Source organism: Mirounga angustirostris, unplaced genomic scaffold (assembly GCF_029215605.1).
Source record: "Mirounga angustirostris isolate CCGP_5_RB_7025 unplaced genomic scaffold, mMirAng1.0.hap1 SCAF_3, whole genome shotgun sequence".
NCBI classification, from domain to species: domain Eukaryota; kingdom Metazoa; phylum Chordata; class Mammalia; order Carnivora; family Phocidae; genus Mirounga; species Mirounga angustirostris.
Genome location: NW_026991711.1, coordinates 174,190,522 through 174,197,019, shown reverse-complemented (window position 1 = coordinate 174,197,019; position 6,498 = coordinate 174,190,522).

Below are 6,498 nucleotides of genomic sequence, written 5' to 3'. Positions count from 1 at the left end.
TTTCTTACGATTTTAGTCCTCCCTGGTTTGAATTAATCTCCCAGTAGTTCATTTTGCTGGCTTGTCCTTCTCAGTATTTGAGTTCTTTGTGTATTTAAACATTTTGGTTTATATGCTTTTCTCATATTACAAGTTCTTTCTCTCCTCATGCCAGCCGCACTACCCTCTTACTGCTCAGGAGTTTTGTTCCTACTTTTGCATGGTCTTCTAGGACTGTTTAATCCAGAACCAGTTTAGGGGACATGGATAGTTTGTGAGTTGGAAGGAAGATTTGGCCACCTAGCCAGAAGTCTTGACTGTTTGCTAGGCTGTATTTGTGTGTGTGCAAAAGGAAATACCAACGCGTAATCTTAAGATGCCATGTTAACTGAAATTGTGTTTTTATGTACAAAATAAGTGGCTACTTCAAAGGGAACTCTTTTGGAGTGTTCACGGTATAAATATTTTCAGAATCAAGTCAATATTTACAAGCATAAATGAATGTTTTCCAAAATTCTATGAAAGTTATTTTATTTTCCTCATACACTATCTCCAGAGATTTTCATATTTTCATTTACCTCTGTAAGAACAAGATTTTCCATTTCATTCTTGGTTATTTTGTTTTAAAAACCAGGGACTAGAGACCTTATTTATTTCAAGGCAATACTCAAATTCATGGTATTCAGTGATGTGTAGGATAGCCTAGTGAGAAGGTGAATTTCAAGTATGTCAGAAGTTCACCAGTCTATATCTTGTGAAGGTTTCAACTGGAGGATGGGACTGGGCAGGGAAATACCCAACCAAATGAGCCACCCAGGTGCCCCACTATTGAATATTTCTTATTTCCTCAATCCTAGAATTAAAGCCAATATCTGACAGACATACCAACAGAGATCTGAAATGGCAGCTCCATGCAGGGAAAATAGCATGTGGGATGTTTAGATGTCAGATGCATGATGGCAAAATTATCTGCAAGAGAGGAGGGGCAGGCCTATTTTAATTCAGTTGTTTCCTTAGAAAAGTGGGCTGCCAGGAATCCAATACTGTGTTCCTGACTGGAGAGTCCAGGGTATTTTTCATTGATTCCACAGCTGGAAAACTCCCAAGTGTGGGCTTAGGGCCACTGAAATGAACAATTATACCTAGAGTTTGATTGACCTTGCTCAGCAATAATTCCCTCTGGAGAAGAAAAGTAGAATTGACACTGCTTGCTTAACCACCCAACGCTAGATCCAAAGAAATACAGAAATTTGATTTTTGAACATTTTCATCTGAATTTAAACCTCATGGGTGATACAATTGAAAACAACATTTCTTTACAGTGAAAATGTGTTTGGCAGCCCCTCAATATACAAAGTTCAACTTTAGGGCGAAGAAAAAGAAACATTCATTATGTAATCAGGTCAAATTATTGGTTACTGAGAAGAGTTCCTGGTTTAAACCTCATCTATTATATGAAGTAGATATTAGGTCTTTTATTCTGCCAGTGCCATTTTAATCACAGCAGTTCTTTATTCTAACTATTTTAACCTTGGAGAACTTTCCCCATGGCTTCTTATTTATTTAGATATTGTTATATATTCACACCATAGCATCAGTGAATGCAGGATGGATCCTTTCTTACTGTTCACAGGACTTGACAATAAATACATGTGCTGTAAATATAAGAAAGTAGTTTTCTAAATTCCTGGGTAAAGAGGGGCAGGAGTGGGAGGTGAAGACGGAGCAGAGATCCCTCCATATTGCAATTTAGATGATGGAGAAATGGACGTGAGGATGCCATTTTTTTTCTCTCTCTTCTCTTTCTCCATTTAACTCAACCTTTATAAATCTCAAGACACACACTTTCAGTTTCTTCACCTAAAGCAGAGGCATAGACTGACCTTATGTTTACTGGGTATGAAAAGTTTTGAAAACTTAAACCACATGATGAAAAAATCAGAAACTTCATCTAAAAATTCAGATTTTTAACTTCTCATGAAAAATTAGAGAAGCTGGCTACTCCAGGCGCATAATCCATCAAGGAAACAACTGGCAAGTTTTTGGTAGTGGCAAAAGTTCTCTACTTAGGCAAGTTTCCAACTTTGCTTTCTTCCCTCATTATATTAATAGCTGGGTTCTTTAGGCATTTGAGCTTGTAATTTATGGTGTAAGGCATATCATTTCCTGCATTTTTATTTGTTCATCCAGCAAATATTTATTGAGAATCTCTGTTCTAAGATATGAAGCTATAGTAGTGAACAGACATAGTCCTTGTCCTCACAGTGCTTATATTCTAGTGAGAAGAGGCAGATAATAAAAAATAAAATCTATTACAAATGTTAGGTGAAAAGTATTACAAAGAAAAATAAAGCATGATGACTTGGATGGTACTTTATCTAATTAGAAAAACATAGGAAGATGACACTTCTCTGCCCACTTGTATTTTAGTTGGCTTTGGCCAATGAAATGTGAGTGGAAGTGATCTGTGTCACTTCAGGATGGAAGCATTTATTTGCTGGCCTTGATTCTCTACCTCACTTCAACTTGCTGTGGCAAATGTGTTGGCTCATATTGATGAGAACTCATGGGGGAACACTGGCTGGGAGAGATGCCCAGATGGCAGTAGATTTTCATAAGTGATAAACTTTTAAAAAAGCCATTGACATTTGGGGACTGGTTGTTATGGCACTATAACATATATTATCCCAACTGAAAGCATAGTAAGGAGTCAAAGAATGATAGGAGAGGGGTGCTGAAATTGTGGATAGGGTAGTCTGGGAAGTTATTTCTGAGCAGGTGACATTTGATTGGAGTCAGTGGATGTACTGTTGGAATACATAAGGGAAGGCCATTCCAGGTACAAGAGACAGTAGAGAACTATGTATATTCTTGCACTGTAGGTTCAAAAACTCAGTGTGTATGGGGTTTTACTCCTCTCCAAGTTTTTCACTAAAACAAGAATACTAAAGTAAGTGGGATAGTCAGTCATCATACTGCTAGCATTTTGTTCCCCACCTAGAATTTTGTGATTGCTGTCACCTACTTTCTGTCTGATTTCAGCCCGTGATCAGAGGCTGCAGACTCCATCAACACATTCATGTGAACATTCAGCAGCCACAGGGACAGACAGCTTTCATCAATATGTGAAGATTTGAGCTTATTCCCAAAGGAGCAAAAGGCAGAAAAACATGTTCTATTTCATTTTGTTTCCATTGGCTTGTTACGATTCTGTTTTAGAGAAACATATAAAGTGAATCAGCTCAAAGACAAAGACAGTATAATGTGTTTTTCAGTCATGAGCATTGTCTTGGGTTTATGCAATTACTTTTTCTCTCAGTATGTCACACTGATGTTCAAATGGTACCAGGAATAGGCACTATTTCCTTGTTCACTGGTGCAGTTATCCAGTATATAATAATCTAAATTTTTATTTTTCTTATTTAAACACACAAAAGTACATGTTTTCTGTGTTCTGTTATGTATACTTAAACTCACTGTGGTGAACTTGACGTTCTCGCATACTTTGGCCACCGATTTAAGTATGAACTGATGATAATAGTGATTAAGATGAAGTGGGTTAGCCTCATTAGCTTTCTCAAACTTTTTTTTAATGTACTACTCTCTTCATTTCTGAAAACACCCGAATCTAGTCATTTCTTGATTGTGTATTTGTTAGCGTCTGATTTGCATTCTTGGAGCCCAAGAACAGTGTCCCCTTCCACGTTTTCCACCCAGCAAAATGTACTTGAACACAGGAAATGTTCAGGAAACATTCGCTAAATGAGAGAATTCATTGATTAGATTTGGGGTTTGATACTATAAATGTTGTGTTCATTGATTCTGTCATGCTTTAATTCTCAGTATATATTTTGGGGTTTGCATTTTATAAAACTAATCAGAAAATTATAAGCAAAGAGACATACCTTCAACCCACTGAGAGAGCATTCAGTGCTCTCCATTGGGTCTCATTGTTAATGTAAAGAATTCAATCCTTCAGGTCACCAAGTTTTTACTATGTCCCTTGAATCACATGATGTGTTAAGATTTATAGGGCAATCTTCTGATCTCTGAAAACTTATGATCTCACTGGGAAAGCACACATGTGGAGCAAGTTGAGAATGCCGGAATGTAGAGTATAGAGTGTGTGATATTGGCAGTAAGTTCTATGAAAGATGAGGAAGAAGATGTTGGTATTGGCTTCCTGGAAGGGTGAATGAGGATGGAGATGGGTTTTGTGGAATGGAAGGGATTTTGGTGAACGGGGAGGAGGGCAGAGACATTCCAATGGTCAGAAACAATCTACATAATGAAGAGTTACTCTCAGGGTAAGGAAATGACCCAGACACTGTTCTCCAAACTTTTAATTCTTGCAGAATTACATAGATTTAAATCTTTAACTGGACCAGAATAGGGGAGAAAGTGTAGGCATTTTTCACTTGGCGTTATTTATTTATTAGTGGTCAAACGAGTGAAAATAGGGTAAAAATAGTCCCGAATACAGAAAAAAAGGGAATAAGACAGCCAATTTATTAAAACGGCATAAGTATGTGAAACAGATGGAGAAAATGTGAACCTCCACATGCTTATCAATAATGCTTCTCCCATGAGAGGAAAGCAAGGACACAAGAGAATGGTGAAGGTAAGTAGAACTGTCTGGTAGTTTTTCCATATGTAGAATAAGGATACTACTATTTCATTGTTTCATATTTGAGTTTGATCCTGGAATGTTAAACAATATTTCATGAAACAGAATATACTCTAATGAACAGCATAGGTTAGCACTAACTTTTTTTGAGTATTATAATATTACAGAATAAGATAAAATGTGGACTTTTCCTTGCCCCTTTGTCACAGGGCCTAGAGATTCATTTAAGTGCATGAGAGCTTTAAAAAAAAATTCAAGTGCTCTAGATGAGGCTTAGATTCCAGTAATTGCACTATTATTTGAGTTAGGTCAATCAGCCTGTTTTTCCTCTAACTCCTTACAGAAGTTGGTAACACTACAGAACTTGGCTAAGGAGTGCTGGGTTTCTTTTTGGAGTATTGAAAATATTCTAAAATGGATTGTGGTGATGGATGCACAGCTCTGTGAATATACCAAAAGCCATTGAGTTGTATGCTTTAAACGGTCAATTGTGTAATATGTGAATTATACTCATTAAAGCTATTAAAAAAACTTGGCATTCAAAAAAACCCAAAAACAAATAAACAAAAACACTACAGAACTTGGAGTTTTCAGAAGTGAGAAGATCCAGGAGTGGGAGAAAGAATGGAGGGTAGAAGATGTGGAGGGCACCAGAGCAGGCACTGGGCCATCAGAGGGCAATAAGATGGTTTGGTTATAGGTTCTAACATATGGGAAAGACTTGCAGAATGGATCCTGGGAGAGACAAAAATATGTTCATACTTCACAATTTGGTTTAGAGTAGGACTGATTCCAGGACTAGAAAAATGGTTAATGAATGAGAACTTGAGTAGGAGGTAGCACAGGCCAAATCACTCCAGTGGTACCTGTTACAGTGAAGTGCATGAGTGGTCCCTCAATTTGAGAACTGGAGGGAGAGGGAGACAGGCAAGTGAGGAAAGGTCGGCCTCTTGGTTTTTGCTATTAATCTTGTCATTTTTCTGGGTTCACTCAGTGGGTTCAGAGAATTAAAAAAAAAAAAAAAATCCAGGCATGTAAAGAAGGAAGGGCAAATGAAATATGGGCGGCAGCTAAAGAGAAGTCAGACACCAGCCTGCCATCTGCAGAGCAAAGCAGGGCTGAAGCTCATGGTTTGCTAGTTGTTGGCCTTGGACTTTTGCTCAGAGATGGGAGCCTGGACCAAAAAGCTTCTTGACAAACCATCCTGCCAATCTCCCACTGCCATGGTTTTACATTTGTTTCTCTGGCTTATAGCTTAGGATATATTAAAAAGTTTACAATAAATCATGTAGCATAAGATGACAACAAGTCACATAAAGACCATAAATTTTTCAGGACTGGCATTTTGGAATTTTATAAAAGGAGAGACCTGCATTTTGAATTGTTATCATCCATCTCTACCTGTGTGGTCTCACCGACACCGTGGACTTGGTAAGGTCATAAATAAATGCAACATTTTCTTCCCATGGCAGTTCTTCCTACAAGGTTCTCTGTTTCTTTAATGATACCATCAATTCTTCTTTCCATTTCAAGAATGGAGGTACTTTTTAACATCACCGTTATTATCTCTGTACCACTTTCAATGTTTCCAAGTCCTATTGGTTCTTCCTCAATACATGTATCATGCTGCTCCTTCAGATTGGCCCCATGTCCTGATGCTGGATGATTCTTCTAAATGCACAGTTTAAATTATGTCATTCCTCTGTCTACTCTCCTGTTCAAAATTTTGTCATGGTCTCCATTGACTATGAGTCCATTTATACTCCCTCCTTATCTTTATGTGCTATTCTTGACATATATTTGACTTCTACAAATACTATAAACCTATAAATATGTTACCACTTTTAAAATATTTAATTGATGTTTCAGAAATTTAATTTAAAGAGAAAAAT